This window comes from Rattus norvegicus, chromosome 9 (genome assembly GCF_021556685.1).
Source record: "Rattus norvegicus strain SHRSP/BbbUtx chromosome 9, alternate assembly SHRSP_T2T, whole genome shotgun sequence".
Classification (NCBI taxonomy): Eukaryota; Metazoa; Chordata; class Mammalia; order Rodentia; family Muridae; genus Rattus; species Rattus norvegicus.
The window spans coordinates 116,088,569-116,113,502 of NC_141542.1; the positions used below are offsets into that span (position 1 = coordinate 116,088,569).

At 36.0% G+C, this 24,934-nt stretch overlaps 1 long non-coding RNA gene across 1 annotated transcript in view; it reads right to left on the reverse strand.

Annotated features, from left to right (window-relative positions):
• Positions 1 to 8,717, reverse strand: part of LOC148003870 (uncharacterized) — a 37,589-nt gene extending 28,872 nt beyond the window's left edge. Inside the window, exons 1-4 of the long non-coding RNA XR_015629988.1 lie at positions 8,696 to 8,717; positions 7,916 to 7,985; positions 5,099 to 5,293; positions 3,790 to 3,858 (exon numbers count right to left, since the gene is read on the reverse strand). This is a non-coding gene — a long non-coding RNA (uncharacterized LOC148003870). The remainder of the gene's footprint in view (positions 1 to 3,789; positions 3,859 to 5,098; positions 5,294 to 7,915; positions 7,986 to 8,695) is intronic.
• Positions 8,718 to 24,934: the final 16,217 nt, after the last annotated feature.

Below are 24,934 nucleotides of genomic sequence, written 5' to 3' on the forward strand. Positions count from 1 at the left end.
CATCCTCATTGCAGCAGGGGGATGGGGGGTGGGGGATGGGACAGATGGGAACTAGAAAAGTGGATGCTTGAAATGTAAGTACAGAAATCATTCAATAAAGTAAACAAATGGGGTTTTGCATTCTATGTTTCGCTGAAAATATTGGAACTATTAGCTAAAGAAATAGCCATAGAAAAGCAGAATGACAGATAAGGTTGACATTACAATAATGAACAGATTGTCAATGTTTTAGACAAAATTGAGGTATGTCAAAGATTTAGAACATATACTTATCATCAAAGGAAATTCTGCCTTCATTTATGGCGATGTAGTCTCTATTTGAGTCATTCAACTCTTCTCTAATATATCTAAAACAACTTTCCATAAAATATAGCACATCTCTTTTCTAAAAAGTTAAAATTTATATAAACCAAATTTTTAATCTCATAAAATTTTCCATGGTACCAACTTCTTACTTTTCTAAATATTTTTAGCTCCTGTATAGATCCCTTCTGAGCTTCGTGGAGTTTCTAAATAGTCTGCAATACATATATGGCTCATAGAAGATTACATGTGAACAAAATCAAAAAAATTATTAAAATAACATATAGCACCAATCAAATACTTGATTTTAATCAAAAGTGAAGCTAAATATAAAGTGGTATTTTGAAAATCCTTTAAATATATGTTATGATACCAATAATCTCAATGAGAAAATTAAAGATTTACTTTATAGTAATACTTTAAAATAGAATTATAGCTGTAGCTACTTGACAGAATTATCCTTTCTTTCCTAGAAATTGTTCCACCAACTTTTCTCCAAGAATTCTCATTTGTGGTTGTTATATAATATGATCTCAAGAAATGTCCAATATTCTGACTTAGAATTTAAAGTAAGTCTCCTAGTACTGTGGATGGAAGGCAAGCTTTTGGTTTTGTGGCGTAATTCTGTTACTGGGCAGCTAAGTTAGGTCTTTTCCCCATTGATGTATCCTAAATTTCTTTATACAGTGTCAATGTCCTTTTCAATTCTGTCTCTAACTCTGAAACGTTGACATTCCCCTGGTATTGCATTACCAGTCATATCCCTCCATGCTGCTTCTTTGGGGGCCATGCTTTTCTCAACTAGTAGTTCAGATAGCTTTGGTAAAGCATGGAATGGTAAGACTTCTCTTCATATGTGAGTTAATTCTTCATATAGCGAAAGCACGGCATTCTTTTCTAAGGAAAAGATGTTAACACTTTTTCAGTTCAGTTGTTTTGTCAACTGTGCACTCTGTGAGTACTTGGGGTCCAGAATCAGTAGTTACAAAAGGCAATTTTGAAATTAAACAGAAACCTCTAAAACATTAATTCCCATATCAAAATCAAATGTACAGATTCTGTCTTAACTACATTCTCTCAAGAGAACAATTATTTATCTATCTTACTAATAGAAAACCAGTTTGCCAATATTTTAGTGTTAAACTATAATATACTTTGTCTGTGGTTATAAGTAAAAAGTAATTGTGTGTGTGTACATATATATATGCATATATATTGCATTTGTAGGAATTTAAAATTATAACATAAACAATAACAATCAAACAGAGAAAAGAAGCAAATAAAATTCTAAAATGTCTCAATATTTAAAGAGTTTTTCATACCCCAGATTTCAAATATGACTGAAATTTACACTCTGTAATGTATAGGAAAATATGAGAAAATATAGACAGTATAATTTCTCAAATGAAATATAAACTCTGACTTTACATTAAGACCTATGCAAACCTGAAATTGAAACTAGAGAATATGCATATTATCAAAAATAACCTGAAAACCAAGCTAATACAAATGAAAAGAAAGCAAGGATCAACTAGGCTATGGCAGGGCAAAATGGGAGCAGTTGGTGCTTCGCAATTTGACAAAGTCCCGTTAACCTGTGAGTAACTTCCCTTTTAGTTGCTGAAATATGCTCAATACATTTAAACTATGTTGGAATAAATTCACATAGTGAACACAGTGAATAAAGAATTGAGCAAACAAAGAAAAAAATAACCGAATAAAGGCAAATTATCTTCATGAGTCAAATTACCATTACCCAACCCAAAGAACAACAGTCACACTATGTGGTGAAGTTAGACTCATCGAATACATTTAGAAACCAAGAAACACGTTCATCATCAGTAATATCCAAGAGTATTATGGAGAGTTTTACTGATGTGTGTGTCTGATACTGAATGATTTTCTGCGCACAGAGTCATTTCTCCAAAAAGAGGTAGCACTTCTTTGTCAGGTCTCTTTCACAGGGGAGTCTAATGGACAGTAAGTTGCATTATGAACTCAAATGTTGAGAAATATACAGTTTATAGAGTAACTTCAGAGTGACAGAAAATAGGTTAACAGGATAGGATGACTGTTCAAAATAAGCAAGCCTGTACATTTGAGTACCTGCCCTATAACTTTGTTATCATTCACCAGTAATACACCAAGAAGAACAAATTGTATGAGGATTCCTCCCCCTTTTTTTAAAATTTACATTTCAAATGTTATCCCCTTTCCCTGTTTTCTGTCCATTAACCAACCCCTATCCCTATCCCTCCTCCCCCTTCTTTTATGAGGGCATCCCCCTACCCATCCACCCACTCTTCCTGCCTCACTGCCTTGACATTTCCCTACACTGGGCAGTCGAACCTTGGCCGGATCAAGGGTTTCCCCTCCTGTTGGTGCCCAACAAGGCCATCCTCTGCTATATACGCGGCTGGAGCCATGGGTCTGTACACTTGTTTGGATAGTGGTTTAGTCCCTGGGAGGTCTGCTTGGTTGATAGAACTGAGAATTTCAAGTTCAAGAAAGTTTTACTATGTGGCCACTGACCAGTTCTTTATGAAGAGTAAAGAATTATTGTTACAAAATATGACTACATATTTAGGATAAGTAAGGTCCTATGAAGACTGAAATTAGGACTTTCATCACAGGCTATGTGGAAAGGCTCCTCCACAAAAGCTACTCGATAGCGATCCGCGTGACGGTTGATGTAACTGCCGACGAAACAGTAGACTACCTGCTTCATGCTGTCCTACTCTCTTATGGTTTATTCTATTACCATAACGACACCTCACAACCTAACAAGGCTTTTCTTTCTCTCTCGCTCAACCTAACAAGGCTTTTCTTTCTCTCTCGCTCTAAACAACAAGTGGGCAAACAAACCAAACAAAGAAAAAAAAACGTACTAAGCAACAAGCCCCCCCACACACACACACTCGCAAAGACAACCCACAAAAACTCACAACTGAAGACCATGCCTTGCTTCTATGGCGGAGGGAGGATGGGATAGGGGGTTTCTGAAGGGGAAACTGGGAAAGGGGATAGCATTTGAAATGTATATAAATAAAATATCCAATAAAGGAATAAAATAGAAAGAAAGCCAGAAAGAAAAACAAAAGAAAAGAAAAAAGAAAAAAACCCACATTCCCTCCCCCTTTTAAAAAGAGTTCTTTGTTTCGTTTTCCTTTCCACAAAGTTAACTTTGTTTTGCAACACACGCTCCATTTGCCTGTAAGTGTGATTGGAGTCAGACGAAAACACCAATCCTGAGAACAGGGCCATGGTTAACAACAAGCAAGTGGTTAATAGGATCACTTTTGAGCTGGATAACCATGAGCTAAAGAGTTCTGTCATGCACTCTGTTACTTCTCTTCACTGAAGGTGTCTTCAGGAAGTTAGAACAGAACACACATTGACATAGCAGAGCCTAATTCCCATCCCCAAGGAGGCTCACAGTGACAACATAAATCAAGAAGTGCAAAACCATATGGTTTCTTCACTTACCATGAATTCTAAACACCGACCTGTCAAGGTGCCTCGGGTTGATGACTAAGGATCCAGAACTTTCCTCAGCTTTTTAAGTGGTGTTTTTAAAAGATTACAATAAGAGAACTTTTCAATAAGTATGTCTGAACAGAAATGAGATATAAACCTTACACAAAATTACTTTCATCAAATCTCAACTAAATAAGTATCAGAAAAAGATTCTCCATAGACCCACAACAAATAAAACAAGAGAGGAAATAATAAATTAAAGATGAAAAAAATCAATGCTCCCAGGATCTAAAATATTTATAACATCCACTTCTTTAGATACAAAAGTATTTATTTAGATAAGAGAGAAATTCAATAGAATGTTATTCTTATTAATAAGAAGTTTTGTTAAATAATATGAATTCAGCTCAACTTAGGGTTAGGGCTATGAAAACAATACCTTAATAACTGAAAAAAATCTACAGATAAAAATCTTTACAAAAAATCTCTTCAGATTTACTTAGAGCCAAAAGACTGAATATAAAATATTCAGGCCACGTTTCCACGTGAATTTTTACATATCCATCAGAAACATATTAATGGGGTCTTTGTCAAGGGAACTTTATGCATTCAAGTGCCTCCCAAAACATTCTCCTATGATAACTCTCTCTCTCTGTAACCTCTGAATCTTATCATTTAAGAGCTCATACTTAACTAAATCTGGATGTTTACAAGCATTGGAGATTCTCAATGTAATTCACTGTCCATTTCTATATCCTTTTAAGGATATCAAATATGCTGATCTAGGAGAAAACATTGTGTCAAAATTCTAAGTATAATTATTTAACAAATGACATGAGCTAATCATGATAATAGAAAGTTGATATCTTACCTTGCTACTATTATAAATTGATGCATTTAAAATTATTTGCTTTGATAGAGAAACATACATAATATTTGCATCCTAGCCTCTGAGAGCTGCTATAACATCAACCACAACAAAAATGTCGTGACTATGTCTGCCAGCTAATGGAGGTGTTAGACTATTACTGGATTGCGAATGCAGTCTCAGTGGAAAGGCTTTCTACAAGCTATGCAGAGTTTCTGCATCTTTCAGGTTACTAAAGCATTTTGTGATATACAGAAGAGAAATGTTAGACAAAAAAATAGATGAATTAGCAATACAATTTTGAATTTTTAGACTGCACTACTCTAGGAAACGGAGAATAACAATATAGATTTGATTTGAGTTTTCTGTGCCGTACTCTATGTGTCCCTAACCATCATTTCAATATTCCAATTTATCCAGAAACATTGCAACAAAATGTCAAAAACTTGCTGTTGTTTCAGCGTGGTACTCAAAATGGTCCCGGCGACCTTTTCTAACAGTCGGTGCATCCTACAGAAAGTCCCGTTTCTCTCTCCCAGGTTACGCTTCACTAAATTTCCATCCTTTTGAACGAACTAGAACTCTACTTTATGTGACCTTGAAGATGTCTTCGGAGTTTAACTTGCCCAGCCTGAGCACCCTCATCTGTAAAATATAAACAGAAGCAAACATCTGTCAGGCACTTTCACGGTGATATTGCTGTTTCTTTGAATGTAGCAAGGTGATTAGATGCAAACATGTCACCATCATTTTGAGTTACTCAAAAACAATAAACAATATCACTATAGCAATTACACTTCTTTTAATGCATAGTTCTGAAGAGTTGCTTATTGCTGTATACTGTTTACAATCAATACTCATGTTTTAAGCAATGGAGATTCATAGTGATGAGAAGCAGGACTTGGGACTTGATTTCCTGGTCCTCAAATGATTAATCTGTTGACTGAGGTGCAGTGTCTGTGTTCGTTTTAGCCAAATTAGATTTTTGCTTCCTGAATCCGCACAAAAGCAGATACTTACATTCCCTTAACATATGGGTGTTTATAGTGCCAATTTGTTCAGTGAAAGTTGTAACTTCCATAAACTGTGCAAACAGGAAAAAAATGATTTACTATAATTTTCTTGCCAATAAGAACTGACCTGTGAAAGATAATGGTACCTATTGCAAACAGATGCTGGGGAAGAATAAGAAGAATTTGATGGAGTTATAAAGTAGCAATTGCTTTGTCCCATTATTGGAAATAACTTGGTATAAACACATTATCTAATAGCAGAAAGTTGCTCTCTGAGTTGCTAAACTTGCCTTAGACAGAGAATAGATAAACATTTTTTACCCAGTAAACCTCTATGCTAGTTTGATTTATACTTAAATGAATCACTGAATCGTATCCATGTTGATAAGCCCCTTTTTTCACTTTTATTCATAACTCACAGCACTATATTCAAATCTCACATTGAAGGTTTGTTCATAGCTTTATCGTTTCCTCAATCTATTTGATTATTTTCCTTATAGTTAAATGTATTCTAAATTAGTTATGTGAATCAATTTATCATAACACACATTGAGCTATTATTGTTCCTTTGTTCTGATATTATCAATTATAACTGCACATAACACAATGTATGTCCAGTAATATTTAGTCAATTAATAGCTAAACACAAATATATATATGTATATATATATACACACACACATATATATATGTATACACACACATATATATATTTAGTGTATATATATATATGTATACACAATACACTAAATACAATTATATCCATTTCATGGTGCATTTTAGCCAAATACTTGTAAATTTAATTCAAAGAAATATTAACATATACAGATATAAGTGATTATATTACTTATTTATTTAAATGTGTAATAGGGTTTTAGGGTGATCTGGCTGTGAAATCTCTCACCTTATTAATCAGCTTGATTGCTTTGGCTGACACACTGACTTGGTGGATTTTCCCTTTCTCCTTCCCCAATTCATATGAGGACCCTGCAAATAGACTGAGTCCTGAATAACCGTCCTTATAAAGGGAGCCCAGGTCTCCATCAAGAATGTTAGCATTTCAGTGCACTTAAACACGTTCTCAACGTCCATTAAGAATGTATTTTCCTTACTAATTTCTCTAAATTGTGAAGTTTTTATAAAAGGGCAAAATACAGTTGCTATAGAAATTAATCCAATAAATGTCGATATCAGTTCAGGAGTCTGATATAAGAGCAAAGATCAATATTGTTGACAAAATGTGTATATTTGTATAAAACATGAAATGTTCCTATGGACATAAAGAGCAATGCAACAGAAAAAATAAAAACTAATTTTACAGAAGGGAGGCTAGTTTTCACCATTTGACAGAAGCAAACCAATGGAGAAGGATGGCTCTTAGGCAGATGGGCCAGGGATGGGTTACTCAGGAAAAAACAATAACTTTGGAAGTAGCTTACTAGTAGAACACTTCCTGTTCCTCAGGATCCAATGATTAAAAACACAACAGAAAAGAATAATTTCAATTTTATTGACTTTTCCAATCTTAGTTATAAAATACGCGACAAAAGCGAACGAAAGAAGAAAGAGTTCACTTTGCCTCACAGTTTCAAGGGACAATTTGTCAGAATGTGAAAACCACAGTGACAGGAGTTTAATTCAGCTGGTTACATGGTTGTCACGGGGAGCAGTGGGGGATGGGTGCTTGTCCTCAGCTCATATCTGCTTTAAGTTCATTTAAGGTCTGCTCGATGCTAAGTAGTGTAGTGTTTTTTAGTTCCATTACCACAATCTGAATAATCTCTCCTAGGGGTTTGTCTCCACAGTGATTCTAGACATTCTCAACTTAACAATGGTAACCTTAGCACATCTAAACCTCATATTGTATATAAAATTAACACAAAACGTGGCATAGAATTAGATATTTAGAGGATGCAGGGGGAAATCTTTGACATCGTGGGTTGGATGAAGTATTCTTAGACTTCCAATCAAAAGAATGATGCATATACGGAAAAATCAAGTGAGTTAGATTTTATCAAACTCAGAAAACCATATAGCAGTCTATGAAAAACCCTAGAAAAAGATAAACCATGTCATAGCTAGAAAAAAAATAAATGCGATAAAATGAAATAAATAAATAAAAATGAAACATAAATGTTATTGCAGAGGGATCGGAGCACTTTTTATAGCTAATAAAACTGGGTCTGGAGTGCAGACCTAAAATCTCAGCTACTCGGGAAGCTGACGGGAAGAGCGACACAAGCTCGAAGCTTACCGGAAACCCTTGGATGGGTAGGCACAAGACGTAGTTCAATTCAGAGTTCTTACAAAGAACGTGCAAGTCCCTGGTAAGGTCGAAAAAGAGTGAAAAATATAATAAACATCTTCATGAAACTTTCAAGTGAATAATGTGTGATCCCTGAGGCCCTGCTCTGATCTAAAGAAAGAATGCAGTCTTCCAGAGACGTGGGTTCTAGTGTCCTCAAAGGATCGACCTTCTCATCGCTGGTGTCGGTCTGTGATCTGAAGACACACTGATATGTGAAAATATTAATATATAATTAACTATATACCATAAAGCTATTTTAATGAGGATATACCTAAGTATGTGTTAATATACGTTAATCTGTGGAGTTGGGTACACTAATTTCTATGAGTATATTGAAAATCTAGACCTCCGTACATGCTACCTACACGACTGAAAGCGACAGTCACCATCACTCTCCAGTCTGATCTTTTACTATCCACAGTGAGACATGAGGACATGGGTGGAGTTAATGGGCAAAGGGACACAAAGAACTTGGTGTTTCAGCTCTTCTCTGTGAGGGGCCTATAAACACTCAGTTTCTATTCTTATTGTTCTTCCATATATATGGGAAGGACCTATATCATGGAGATCTAGCTAACTAACAATATTACTACTTGCTGATGAAGCTTGGACAGAAGTAATTAAGGTTCAGTAGTATCATAAATATATAAGGCCCATTATAATAGGTTTTTTTTTTGTTTTTTTGTTTTTTTTTTGTCCTTCAAATGAAGAAAGATAGAGACCTACCTCTCTTGGCTCTGTGATGTGACAGTAGGAAGACAGCCACCAAGGAGACAAATAGAACGTTTTACAAAGGAATTGAATCAACAGAACCTTCACGTCACCCTATCCAGGCTCTACAACTCCGAGAAAGTAGATTTCTGAGCCTAAAAGGAAAATAATACACTTTACGAAATTATTTATGGCCACCCAGACTACCGGCAGCTTAACTAGAACAGGCTTTGCTACAGAGTTTTCATAAACTTAAACATGAAAAAAATATTTATTTTCTGAATCTAATTTGAACTGTTCAACAAATCAAACTAATATTTCATTGTTATTTTAATGTGAAAGTGAGTTAGGTATATTGCTATATTTGTATTTAGACTGAGTGTCGATACTGACTGGGTGACATTTACTCACGGAGTTTGAATGCCTCCTTACGAGATCTTATACCCAATTGATTTTTTTGAATGTTATTCTAGCACAATCTAGGCTAGTTTGTTTACATGAGATCTTGTTTCAGAAAAAAAGAAAGGAAATGAAAAGGCTTGAGTAATGGAGAAACGGAGTAGAGTGAGCCTCTTTTTCTGGAAAAAAAGATCCCAGTCAGTTACAAAACCTGGCTCTTCAGTTCGCAACTGCGTGTAATTCCAGATCCAGTGCATTTAGAGTACCTGCATACACACACGCACAAGCACACGCATGTGCACATGCACACACAAAAATGCATGCATGCACATGCACACGGGTGCATATACACACATACACACCACACAAATAAAATCAAGTGAACCCTTTATTTCTAAAACGCAAGATTTTAAAGACTGAATTAGAGTATTTTCAGTCAGAAACACAGAAAATCTCAAATGAACATTTAGCTTATGATCATGTCTTTACCGTAATACAAAAGTAAAATACATTCAGTAGAACTTGACTTCATGTTTGAATTTGAATATTTTCCCAAGTTAGCGATATTTAGTTAAATATCTATTATTATATAATAAAGGAAAAATTCTTTTAGACATGCTAATTAGAGCAAGAAACAAATGACACTGTGTGTGTGGATGATGCTTTTTGGGCAGATTTTAGGGAGTTGAGTCCTTGCTGGAGGAAGTCTCGTAGCTGGTAGTGGTGGTATTCTTGGAAAGTTCATAGTCTCGATTCACCACTGGTCTGCTATCTCTTGGTTTAAGGTGTGATTTCTCAGTCCCCTGCTCTCCAATACCATTATAGCCTTTCCCTCTGGAAGAGTGAGCCCAAGTAAAATCTTTCTTCCTTAAGTTCCTCTTAGTCATAGTGTTATATCAGAGTAACAGAAAAAGTAGTTAGTTCAATCCCTCAAACTGATTCACAATCTCAACATTGTTTAAAAACATTCTAGAGGAATCTTTCCTCCAGGAGTCTGGGTAATTTCTTAACTATTAGGCTCTGTAAGGTCAGAAAGCAAGTCACTTATTTCCACATACAATAGCACTGAATTACACGTTGGCATTTTAAAAAGAAGGTACAAATGCTTAGTGGGGAAATGCTGTGGTAAATCAAAACAGAAACTCAGTGAGAAAAGTCCTCCATCCTGCAGATGCACATCTACCTTAGACGGCTTCAGTCCCTTATCTTTGTTGCCAGCAACATACATCCCTCCCTCGAGGTAATCACCTCTTTTTTTCTTCTTCTCTGTCATTTTTTATTTCTCCTTTGCTTGTTTATTGACCGCCTCTCTCTCTGTGTAGGGAAGGCTAGCCCACAACGCAGAACAATTCTCGTAACTCAGCTCCCAACTTCTTGCAGAGTTCGTGTCAGGATGTGTTTTCTTCAAACTGTGTAGTATTTTTTTTATTTTTATTTTTATTTTATTTTATTTTTTTAACTTGAGTATTTCTTATTTACATTTCGAGTGTTATTCCCTTTCCCGGTTTCCGGGCAATCATCCCCCTAATCCCTCCCCCTCCCCTTCTTTATGGGTGTTTCCCTCCCCACCCTCCCCCCATTGCCACCCTCCCCCCAACAGTCTAGTTCACTGGGGGTTCAGTCTTAGCAGGACCCAGGGCTTCCCCTTCCACTGGTGCTCTTACTAGGATATTCATTGCTACCTATGGGGTCAGAGTCCAGAGTCAGTCCATGTATAGTCTTTAGGTAGTGGCTTAGTCCCTGGAAGCTCTGGTTGCTTGGCATTGTTGTTCATAAGGGGTATCGAGCCCCTTCAAGCTCTTCCAGTTCTTTCTCTGATTCCTTCAACGGGGGTCCTGTTCTCAGTTCAATCCAGTTTTCTGAGGAACCTCCAGACTGATTTCCAGAATGGTTGTACCACTCTGCAATCCCACCAACAATGGAGGAGTGTTCCTCTTTCTCCACATCCTCGCCAGCATTTACTGTGTAGTCTTAATCTTTTTTTAATGTGATTGCAATATTTGAATTGCTTGATCTGAAAATCCAAAGACTCATTGTGAACCAATTTTCATTTTCTAGAAAAGATATTTACTATTTTGACATGTTTAATTTTTTCCATGGACTTCTGGCAAAATGTCTGCAAACTTCAAATTAGTTGTTTTATTTTGTATAATCTGCTCTGTAAAATTCATAACATTTGCACGCACTGCTTGCATCCATTACAAAATACCTTCTTTTCCCTATCTGTGAGTCAATTTGCCCAAATACTCCTACTTTTATTACAGTGTTTTATTCCAGTTTGAGTTTTGAAAAACTGAACTATTTTATTTTATTTTACCACTTGTTATTCAAGGTGGTATAGTCAGATGTTGGCTTCTCCTTTAAGGTAGTATAGTTGAATAATGGCTTCTTTTGTACATTTAAAGCTGGTTTTGATGGCATTTCTTAATGACTTTTATCTAAAGTTAATATTTATCCAGAAAACACTTGAAAAATATGTCACTCTCTTCAGAAACCAGGAAAGGCTATTGGTTAAAGTACAACCCAGTAATAGCAGGAAGCCACCATTTTGATGATGGTATGTACAATGGGACCATCATGAATGACAGCATAGCACCTGTGGCGAGAAGCCAGCTCAAGCCAAGAGGCAAGGAGCATGTTCTGTGAATGGCAGATACCATGATGTGGAACTGCTTTGCCCATTGGACAAAAGACAACTATGAATTTTCAACAGCAGATACAGGACTTCTTATACTGATATTCTTTGGTTGTACTTTACTTTAAATGTAATTGTTCTACCGTTCTTCTCCTTCAAGCACCTCTTCTTGCAGTAAAAAAGCATTTAATTTGCTGTTTATTCATCTTTCTTTCTTTCTTTCTTTCTTTCTTTTTTTATTAGTAATCTCTAGTAAGGAAACTTTTGCATTTTGAAAGAGAGATTAGTGTTTTAAGGAGACTGATAGTTTAGTGGGATTGAATCTTCAAATACTGTGAAATCTATAAAAGTTAGAGTATGTTTTATATTGAGGTGTTGATGTTACTAAGAGCTCTTGTGAAGTAAAGAAGAAAGAAAATGTTACTGTTAATTATTTTGTGTTTGTGTGTCAAGTGCTTTCTCAGACTGATGTTCACTGGGATTTCTGTGCAAGAGTTGTATGGTAGATGTTTCCATTCTGACTGGGCTCCCCGCAAAATAAACTGACATATGACCACTTATATCATCAAATGTTAATTATTTTTAAAACCTGTTTATAGTTCTTTAGATCAAACGAATGACTTTGCACCGATTAAATAGGTGCTCTATCAGCAAACTACAGCCCTGCCTGTCATTGTGTTAATTATGAACTTAACTTCGTTCAACACTAACCCACTAATCCCCCAAATTCCAACTATGTGATTTTGTGTCGCTTTATGTGTTGTCTCCCCTGTGATCAATAGATTTTTGTCACTAATTGATTTGATCACGGTTTTACTCCATGAATAATGAGCATTTAATTTCTTCATCCCAGGATAATTTCATCTATCTCTTTTAATCTCGTTATCATTTTGACTAAGTACCCAGTGCAATATTGAGGAGAATGATTCTAGAAATATCTTCCCCGTGTTCTTATACTTGTCAAAAACTATTTCAAAATTAGTAGTTAGTTTGATATTTCTTTCAATGATGTCTCATTTTGGATCTGAATAGCTCTGTCATCATCATCATCATCATTAATTAATTAACATTGATTTTGAGTTATGAATATTTGTGAAATTTAATAACATATTTCATCTCTCTCCATTGAATTAATGTTTGTCCCCTTTATTTTACTAATGTAGTCAGATACATTGAGTAATTTTGAGTTATTAAATATGCTTCAGAGACATAATTAAGTTCTCATAAATTATACTTTTACAAATAAATTAATTTCTGTATTAATTTAGCTAATATGTAGAAACATTTCATATTCATTAGTCAGCTAACTATATTCTTGCTGTAATTTATTTGATTTTGAAGGTTACATTTGTCTTACACTTTTGATGGCATTTACAATTTTGTCCTCTGTATGTGATTTTATGTATATTTGATTTAACATTTTTATAATAACAAGTTATATAATCTATCAATGAAAACATCAAGGTTCATATTATTTTCACACTGAAAGAACTGTGATTGTAGATTCATTTATGAAAGCATTTTATAATTGGCATTTAGTTTTCACTGTGCATTTTGTGTTTGAAAACATCCGCTTCAGTGTATCATAAGATATAAGGAATTTTTATCATAATACATGTTATATTACTACCCAAATCCTATATGTTATTAGCTTAACTATGAGATGTCTAAAGTTTATGTTAATGATGGTGATGATAAACTTACTTGATTAATTGAACTGGTAACTTTACAGTGTTTGTAGAGTGGAAGCTTTTTAATAGAGCTAGGCTTCTAGGAGTCCTTTAAGTAGATATGTATATAATACTGTAGAACAGAACTATGTAGTGAAGGCTGTAGATACCATGTAAATACATGGACATGAATATTCATATTCTTTGTGGTCATTATTACAAACACTGCATCTGCCACAACACACTGTGTTAACTCAGTCAAAATAGCTGTTTTTATTAAACTTTCCCTTCATTTTTCTGGGAACTACATTGATGGTGAGAGGGAAAGATTATAAGAGCCATTGGAATAGATAATACCGAGGAAACAGTGTCCTGCAGACACAATGAGACTGATACATATAAACTCAGAGACTGTGACAGCATGTGCAAGGCCAACACAGACCCAAATGTGTACTTCCAGGACTGAGCTGAGGGACTATCCCTGAGCCCCCATCAGCAACCAAGAAGCTATCTCCATTTGAGAAGAATTTTTTATTTTTTCTCCAAGGGAGTCTCAAATGGTATACAATCCACATTTAAAGTTATTTTTTTTCTGGAATTTTTCTTCGTTCTCTTGTCCTGATCTTCATACACAAGACATGATCAATGTTGTCTTTGCTTTCTTACTTCCTGCATTTCATAAATAATAGATTACCTTTAATGAAAATATCAAAACCTATGAGTAATGTGCTTACATTCCAATTTGCAATCTGATCACTTGGATTCCCACATAGTCATGATATTTATTCAATAAATGGATACAGGAGGTAGGCAGGTCATTTCTAGATAAGAGACAAAAGGTTTCACTTATCACAAGACTTCACATTACCTTTAATCACCTTCCCACCAATGCCAATAGCAAAGTGGGTGACATTAGACCAAGTAGGGATCCACTTATACTGCATGTAGGCATCATAATGTCATATTTACCTGATAAAATCCAAAATCTATTCAGTGTGCTTAGTCAAGTCTATATAGATTGTCTCCATAAACTAATTTATTATTTGTATTGGGTAACAAAATATTTTTCTCTCATCTATAGTCAGATGATTATTTCTAATCTACAATGATTAGTGCTACAGTATCTTCTTGAGCAAATATCATAGCACGAGATTGTGTTGTTGCCTGAGTAAAACTAGCAAGACATCCACTGATTAATTGCTTCCTAATACTTTTTGTGTCTTTTAGCTCAACCTCAGAACTCAGTGTCCACTGCTCTGTATAGAGACAAGACCTCATTTTCTTCAAAAGTGACAATTTTCTGATTTAAAATCATTGATAGACTTCTAAGGAGTCTCTTTTCTTTAAAATAATAACGTGTCTACCCAGTAATATTATTCTACTTAGTTTCGAGATTTTCAAATATTTTCTTGGTCTTTTTTGGTATGTAATTAATTAAGTGTCTATTTTCTATGATACTAGAAATTGAATATACTCTTTCACATATGCTATACAAGGATAGAAGAAGACCACAACCTTAGGAAATTTTATTATGTTTAATTTTGAAGCAAAGTCTCACTAAGTTGCCCAGATAGGTCAAGACTAAGAAAAGACAATAAAAGCTGGTGGAAATATAAACTGTTGGGGCCATTTTATGGGTATCAGTACAAAAATAGAACTATCAAATGACCTTTGAATAACATTACCAGTGATATAGCCAAGTAATGTAAGTATTACCACAGAGAAACCTGCGAATTCAGATTTGTTGTTCATTTCCCATCAGCCAGGCTCTAGCACCAGCTTAAACATGAATGCTCAACAGCTTAGCAAGTGTGGCTGGAGAAACTGGTTAGAAACGTGGAAAAACACATAGAGGGATGAAGGTATAGTTCTGCTTCTATCAGCACGCACAAGAATCCTAGACCTCAATATAAAATCTGAAACACTAAAATCTCTAGAAGAAAACATCAGCAGTATCTACAAGATACATGTGTAGGAAAAGACCTTCTGAACTGGACTCTACTTGGCATGAAATTAAAGATAACCATTGACAATCGGGATGTCATAAAACTAAAAACAAAAGTTTCAATACAGCCAAAGAAAAATTTAATTCAGTAAGAATGAAATTCACAGAATAGGAGAGACTTTTCTTTTTGCCAGCTAATTATCTAACACGATATTAATACCCGGAATACAAAAAAAAACCACTAAAAAATAGAAGATCAAGAACATAGATGATCCAATTAATTATAGTTTTAGAAGATGTGTCCATGATCATCCTGATGTGGAGACGACTAGAATGGTCCTGAAACAATGACTGAGATCTTATACTCAGATCTACAGCAAACAAGCAGACAAGGCGAAGGGGTGCAGTGCTGGCAAGGATTTTTAAATGTCAACACTCATAACTAGTAGTGCACCTGCTCCAACAAGCACATATCTACCTCAACACGGGAGACACTTCCCAATACTTCCTTATCCTCCCTAAAAATTCCACCAACTGTAGACCAAGCATTCAGACTTATGACTTATGGGGGATATTTCTATTCAAATCTTTATTAATAAAGTAATGGTTTCTGAATTTAAAGAAATATCCCTAAATATCAAAATAAATATCAAATATACAAGACAAAAAAATTAAGACAAAAATTGACAATTAATATACCTACTGAGATACCATTGGAGACTTTTTTTTTTGCTAGTAGGTATCAATTGTAGCTAACTTCTTGGTTTTGGGTGGGAGGTTATGCCCACTCAACCTTCTCAGTGCTTGGGCCCTATCCAACTTGAATTTGTGCAGGGTCTGTGTATGCTATCACAGTCTATAAATTCTTACGTGCATTAGTCCTCTTTTTTCTGGAAGAGACTGTTGTCTTAGAGTCATCCATCACCTCTGGCTCCCACTATCCTTCTACCCTCTCCTCCACATACAGATTCATTCTCTCTCTCTCTCTCTCTCTCTCTCTCTCTCTCTCTCTTTCTCTCTCTCTTTCTCTCTCTCTCTCTCTCTCTCTCCCCTTCCATTATCTAGTCACATGGTTCAGTGTTAATTACCATATATTTCATGAAGAGTCTTCTGTAATAATGGTTAACAGAGGTACTAATCTATTAATATAGCAGAATGTTATGATGGACTCATTTTATTTCTTTAGTTAGAACAATAGTATTTGGTTTTTCTCTAGGGTGGTTGCATCTCATGGACTGAGACTTACATTCCATCAGAGAGTGGTTGGTTGCATATCTTTGTGTCACTTGTGCCATACTTGAGACACTACTGTACCAGAAAATCTTACAGGTAGATAGCTACTGCTGCTGTAACTTGCATCTGGGTTAATGATGACCATTCTCATGGGCTAGCATTCTGAGTACCTTCCAGTACTATGAATGCTAGCCAGTATTTGTGAAGCCTGTAGTTAGGTACTGCTTAGATTTCTCTGTGTTTGATCAGATATGTAAGCATTGTATTCAGCAATAGGACCTTGCAATCATAAATAAATCATAAAGATTTCAAATAAATAAATTATTAGGACATATCCTAAAAACTTATTTCCTACCAACCTTGACAATCTAAAACAAATGAATATATGTTTAGATTCTATTAACCACCAAAATAACTTAAACAAATCTGAAAAAGCAATATTATTGAAACACTATTTTTAAAAAAAATATTTCCTGGCTTAAAACACATTAGATGCAAATGAATTAATAATGGAGTTTGTGAGAATTCAAAATGTTCTTGCAAATGGTTGATCATGATAGCCCATGTGACCTTAACAACAATCAGAATATAAATGTTGCCCTTTGTTGTCTGTTGCAGAATATTTGATCACACTGTGAATCCCAACATTGTGTTCTTTATTGAAACAGACAAACAAACAAACATACAAACAAACTGTTTTTAGATGTGGTATGGCTCAGCCTTAGCACACACCTTTTTTTCCAAGAGCTTTCCAGTTGAATATTTAAACAGGATTAAATAAGTCAACTAAAGATAAAGAGATGGAGAAAGCAACCAGTTGACAGAAAGTGAACCTAGGATTATTAAGGAAAAAAAGAGAGTAAGAGAATCAGGAGGGTGGACAGGAAGGAGAAGGAGGTTGAAGGAGGTTTTTGTTATAGCATGAGTTTCTTAGGTATCTTTTCAGAAGGCCAGATAGGTGCTTTCTCTGCTTATCTGAGCTATCTCATGGCAGCATCTGACTTCTGAGTCTTCATAAGTAAAATTGAGACTTTTGTTTATAAAATTTATATGGTATCAGAGCTGCCTCTCAGGGGTTAAGGGTGGGCTCCAACGGCTAAAGACTCATAGAGCAAAGCACTCAAATAATTTGAGCTGGATTGGATCTGAAGCTCTCCTTCCTGTGGTTCAGTTTCGCATGATTAGAGAAAATACTGCCCAAGCTGTAAAAAGGAAGGAAGCAATGGAGCAACCCTACCCAACTGAAACATCTGACCCATGACGATCATAAGCATGGCAAGAAATGCTTAACAGTGCAATAAGTGACGTTCACATGTCAATGACAGTCAGCAGCTGTCCAGTTGGACTTAAGTTTCGCTCAATAAGAGGAAGAATATTGGCTAGTATTGAAAGGCTCTCCAGTTTCCTGATGCAAGTGAGGCCATGGACTTTATAAAAAAATATACTTACTACTACTGCTTTGCTAGACAAGCATAATACCTTCCTAAATTCTAAATCTTATTCTCATACTAACAGATAAGGGTTGTTTCCACCCTGCATCCCAGGAGCCTCTCTTTGTACAAAATGGAGAACGTCACAAAAAAAAAAGAAAAAAAAATTGGACATGGCACAGAGATCAACAGATGGTGGGAAGCTCATCCCCCATCTATATCACAACTCTTACAGTGACGACTAAATGATCATTTCAGAAGTAAGCTAAGAGCAATGGTAGCAGGAAATCTTATGTGAAGGAATGTACTCTTATAAATAGCTGAACAATCAAGACCAGAACACTAACAGGATTGAGACATGATAATGAGGTAAAGAAAATTCTTATGAGATCCTATCTCTGGACAAAGATCAATAAGCCCTTATGACTACAGGGTAAAGGACAGTTAGGCTCTCCCAGAGAGAAGGCCCTTTGTTGACTTTCAAATGAAAAGTGGCTAGCCTTAAAACCACACACACACACACACACACACACACACACACACACACAATTACACTCACTGATGAATAAATAAACCATTACACACACACACACACACACGCACGCACACACGCACACACACACACACACACGGATGTGACAACAGTAATCAAATAATCAAAGAAAGAGATACTATCTACTCGAAGAGGTGGGCACATTGGGAGCTGTTTAAAAAAGGTAGCTAGGAGGGGAAAAAAAGGAGTTCTGAAAGTTATGCAACTCTTTCTATATAAAACATATTAAAAAGTAAAACTACAAAAGCATCCAAGGAAGCAGAGAATTTAATATAATGATAAGTGGTTTACTTGAAAAGAACATGCCTAGGAAAGAAAGGAGGTTTTGTACAATATACTAGCTAAAAATTTAAAAATATTGGATTCTCTGTTTAGAATGTCAAATGTCCCCGTGGGCCAGTTTCTTTCTACATCTGTTCACCAGTTGATGCTAATGTTTGGAAAAATGTGGAAATGTTTGAACATTGGAATCAACAGCAGATTCAGGGCATAGACACAGAACCAGGGGCTTATCGTTTGCTTTGCACTCTCGCCTGAGTCTCTTTTGCCAGATTCATCACAAGGTGAACAATAGTTCAAGCCCTGAACTCCCTCCACCATGCCCTGCCCTCTCGGATATGCTGAGCTATAGCTTCTCAAAGGAGCAGACAAAAGTTCATCCTTTAGAAATGGAAAACAACAAGAATTCATTTTTGGTCAATTAATTTGACAAACTAATAAGAGGTTAAAATGAATGAAAATATAAAATATTCATACGAAAGTAAATGACAATGAGAAAGGATAAAGAAAATGGCAATAAAATATATAGTTTCCAACTTCGAATTTAGAGCCAGTACCCAGGTGAGCTTTAATCTTCCCTTTCGGGTACTTCACGATTTTCATGTTAGCATATGTGAATTAATAACTTTGAAGAAGAAGGCCTAATTTTAAAATGTTTTATGATATGTTGCGATACTTATGAACCTAGATTAGCACACTTAATTATCATAGTAATTCGGGTAAGTAGTTTTCTATGTGGGTTGCTAAAAATATGTCCTCAATTTTACAAATTAACAAAATTAAACATCGAATACTAAGGTGGGGTTTTTTCATTCAGATACTCAGGAAATACCATGTGGGATACAAGACAAGCCACCTTGGAACAATTTATAAGTAAAGCCAGGGCCAAGTTAAGTTATTAATTCTCGCTAATGACAGAACTGTAACTTGGTACAAACCATTCATTTAGTGAGGATTCTACTGGCAAAACCTGTAAATGGTCCTGAAAGTTATGCTTCCCCCTTATACCTTAACTCAAACCTGAAGACCCCATTTCACTTAAAGTCTAATACTAAGGACTTCTGACAACTTGCTATTTTAAGTCTGGGCATTAGAGTGTAGTTTAGCTGAGGACCGAGAATCTAATGAGTAGAAGTTGCTAGTAGGTCGCGTTCATGGCAAAGCAAAAGAGACTTGTTGACTGGAGGATCAGCCTGGATTTCGTGGATGAAGGAAATGGACTACTTAAACCATGGCCACTGTAAAGCTCTGAGGAAATGTTTACTTTGCAGACTATTTGGCGACTGCCTGGCTGCTCATACCAATGTCAAAAGGGAGAAGGAAACAAAAACAAACAAACAACACACCTGCGACACATCAGGATAACATGTGGTGAACTTCCTGGCAATGTCCACTATTTGTTTAACTGTGACAAGAATGAATAAATAAATGAAAAAGGTTTTATCAATGAACCTAAATAGATTTTTTTAAGATTCATAATCAGTAACATAAAAGTTTGAATCCTGTCATCATCTGAACTGTTCATATTTTGATGAGAGCTTATTATGTTATTAAAAAATAAAAATGAAGTATATCATTTTCAAAAGTCAACAGGATGGTACCAGGCATTGAGTTGTTTCATAAGAACAATGGAAGAGAAGACAGATGTAATTTATGAAGCCTCATTAAAAGTGAAATATAAATCAATATATACCACGCACTATAAAATTACTAAGCACCCACATTATTTCCATAAACACGTAAAATCTGAAAAATGACACTACAAGATAGAGAATTCTGGGTAAGATGGTGGATTGGGAGGCTCCTGGATGTGACTTGATGAAAGAAAACCATTAGGAAAATATTCAATAGTTTATGTTCTTGGAGGCAACTATAGCACTAACAGAAGTTACTGAGCTCTATAGGGAAGCAGACAAGTGAGTCTGAGAGCCAATATCCAGCTGACTAACAAGAGTGCCAGCTGGTTAATGTTGCAGTGGAAATGCTTCCATAGGTACCCAGGCCATTGCAAGACCAAGTAAATTGATAACAGTACCTTGAAAACAGTACCTTTATTTGACAAAATCCCCAGTTCAAGCATGGGGCTGAGCTATGGTCCGTGGGGATTGCCTAGTGTCAGGGAGTTCTAAGCCTGGCAAGTTTAAATGTCTTATGCATGTCTATAGTAAGAGAGGGTAGAAGTGGAGGTATGCAATGTGTCTCTGAGAGTTTACATATGAAACCTGCCATAAAGACCCACAGGAACTTTCAGCCACAAGTACTGAGTGACTCCTCAGTCTTCTAAATGATTTTAAAGTTTTAACTCTTGATGAGAGACTATGAGGTAGATATTGTAGACTTGGAAATCACTAAGGTAGAACTCCTATAGATTTTATTGCTGTAAGAAAACGCCAAGACCAAGACAACCCTTACGAAGGATACTAATTGGGGCTGGCTTGCAGTTTCAGAGAATTAGTCCATTATTGGCATGGCAGGGAACGTGCTAACATCCAAGGAGATATGATGCTGTGAAGAAGCTGAGAGGTCTAAATCTTGACCCACAGGCAGCTATGATCCAAACATTTAAACACATACATCTCTGAGGTCCAAATTCCTTCAAACCATCACATTCCACTCCATCACCCCCACAGAATTATGGCCATTAAATATGCAAAATATATTTAGTCCAATTTCAAAAGTACCTACAGTCAATTACAATCTCAACAACATTTGAAAGTCTAACCTTCAAAGTCTCTTCTGAGATTCATGAAATCTCTTACCTAGAATCACCTATAAAATCAAATTCAGAAAGTAGATCACATACTTCTAACATGTCATGGCATAGGATATACGTTGCCATTCGAAAAATGTAGGGAAAGAACATAATAAGGAAATACTGAACCAAAGAAAGACTGAGCTGGGCGAACTCCAAACTCTGCAATTCCACGTCAGATCTCCAAATGTTCTTTACATCTCCAATCATTTTAGCTTTGCTGACTACAACATGATTTCCACATCATATTAATATCCTAGTGTATAGTTTACTCTCCCTGATGTTTGACTTTGCAATAGTCATTGAAGGGGATGGAGAGGGAGCACCCTCTCAGAGGGAGAGGGAGGAGGGATGGAGTGAAGAATGCTTGGAGGAGGGACTAGGAAGGAGGACATTTGGAATGTAAATTAATGAAACAATTTTTTAAAAAAAAAGAATTTCTTAAGGAAGCAAATAACCATGAATGAATATATTAATACATCAATATAATGATTAATAAAAGAAATACTAGGCTAAAAAATGAAAACTAAAATACATTCCTTTTAACTGGTTAGTAAGACATTAGTATCTCAGGTCTAATCATGAGTCTCACTTGCTTCTACAGTTAATACTCTACTCTCAGTGTAGAGATAATACTTGTTAGCTTGGCCACATAAACAGATTTAACTTCATGTGTGGCATATTAAAAACTCGGTCAAAGCAGAGCCCCAATTGTACTTTGTGTATATTTCAACTAAAAGACTACAGTTGAAAGTAAATCGATTCCACACAATCACTTCAGAGAATGCAGGTCTCAATGTAGTAACATAATGAAAATGCCAATTACGCCATAATAACTCCTAATGAGAGTAAATTTGAAATAAAAATTCTAGACAGAATCGAGACAAAGAATTTCAAATAATGATTGTAGGAATGTTTAGTAATAGAGAATACAAATAAGCTCATAAATTATTTTTTTCAGATTTAACTATCTTACTTCTTACAAGAAAATTTCATACATTTACAAAATACATTCTTATTACACTCATTCTTCTGTTCTGTTTTATCTTCCTTCCCACATTCACCTTCTACATCTTTCATCCACCAACTCTGCACAGTTTTCATATTGTTCTGTTTTGAATTGGATTTTGCCTTCTGGGCACAGTGTCTAACAAGGGCGACTCACCTGGCGATGGGTTCCAAGCTACTCACTAGAGAATGAGTAACTCCTTGGTGGCTACATTATTGAAGACAATGGTTTCCTTTCTTTTGGTATCTCTCACTTGCCACTTCTTTCCCTGGACAGGACTGGACCACATGAATCATTCGTAACTGAATTCTTTTCAAAGATGTGTGGCACATTTCCTCTTGACCAATTGAAAAAGGACACAGCCCATGCCCTTGAAACCCACTTGAAAAGCCCCATTGCTGTGTAAAAATTTCAGCCAGATCTGCAGAGGCTGAGGGAGAAGAGAGTCATGGACATTGACATTGCATTGATTTGACAGTTTAACAGGCAGCTCTCCTTCACATTGCTCCCTGATCATAAGTTGTTTATAATGCTATATAATAAGAGCTTTTATTTTTCTTCAAACCATACTTTTTTTGGCTTCATACAATATATTCCTTTTTCTACTACTCCCAACTTGCTTCTTGTGCCCCTCCATTCTGGATCCACCCCCTTTCTTTCTCTCATTAGAAAAGAATGAGCTTCTAAGATATAACAACCAAATATGACATAATAAAAACATAAAATGAAGCAAAAATTTTCATACCAAAGTTGGACATGACAACACAACAAGAGGAGAAGAGTCTTAAGAAAAAGCACAAAGGTCAGAGGCCTACCTGATTGTATAGTCTGGAGTCCCATAAAAATGGTAATCTCATAGCTATAATGTATAGACAGAGAACCTGATGCAGACCCATGTAAGCCTGTGTTTGTTCCTCAGTCTCTCTGAGCTCATAGGTACCTTGGTTAGTTGACACAGAGTATGGAGGCTTAGATTTTTTAAAAAACCTACTTGTATAAGGTTTCTCAAATACTCTGACCCCCTCTTCTTGCCCACCATCCAAAGGCAGGTGAGAAAAGGTGGTAAACAGGACAGCGGGATGTAGACATGTTTAGAAGTAGTTCCTTGGGGACAATTCCATTCTCTGTTAGGGTAACAGCAGTTCAATTCAGTAGTGTCAGGGTTGCAAATCTGAATCAGCAGAAGTATGATCTAGCAGAAAATGCCAGGTCTCTGCCTAACTGACATGAGTTAGTTGGAGTGACCAGGACCAGCCGGAAGACCAGGACCAGCCAGAAGACCAGGAATTCTCTTCCATGCCTCTTTCAAGGAAGAGAAGATCAGAGAGGATGAAGACATGAGATCAACAAAGCATTGCAAAGCGAGCTACGCAAGCGGCCCTTCACTGTCAGTTAAGTCCTAGTTATACTTTCTCTAAATATCATGTGCCCTCCCACAGGTCTTGCCTCAGCAAAAGACAATGTGAGTTGATCTTAGGAAAACACTACATGAGTCTGTCTTAGCAAAACACCATGTAAGTCTCTATCAACTGCCATATCCACAAACTTCCACTTCAAGAGGGCCTTGTTTTTTTGGTGTCCTTTAGTCTCTCTGACTCTCACAATCTCTTTCACAGGATTCCATGAGCTCTGAGGGGAGGAATTTGATGGAGACCACCTAGTATCTGGCTGTGGGTCTCTGCATCTGTTCCCATTTGCTGTGGGAGAAACCCCTTGGAAGATGACTGGGAAAGATACTGATCTATGAATATAGCAAACTATCATTGGAAATAATTATATTAAAATTTCTGGTGTGTTGTTGCTGTTGTTGTTGTTGTTTTGGACCATTACTGTTTAGTTTTACCCTACATATCTGGGTATCTAGTCTTCTCTGGTTCTTGATTGTCCTAATGCAATGATGGGTAGGGGTTTCTTCTCATGAAGTGAGTCTTGAGTCAAATCAAAAATTGCTTTGCTACTCCCACTAGTTCTGTGACACCATTGCTAAAGCATATTTTGCCTGGAGGACAAAATATAGGTTAAAAGTTTACTAGCTGTGTTGGTGACCACATTTCTCTTTTGTTAGCTTTCAGGGTACTTCCAAACCAAAAAGATAGTAAAGTAAGGAAAAGGCTCCTCTATGTAGGCATCAACTCGACTTCATGTTCCTTCCCAATGGGGCCCCATTGTCAGTATGTGGAGAGCAATGATTTTACAATAGAATTTGCAAAAGTTAAAAAATAAAAAAAAACAGAAATGCTTCTTGAACTTTAATGTGTAGATAAGATAGGAATGGTGTAAGTTTCTACAATTGACCAGTATAACATTGGTATAACTCCAGATAAATACACATCTCAAAAGAAAGAGAGA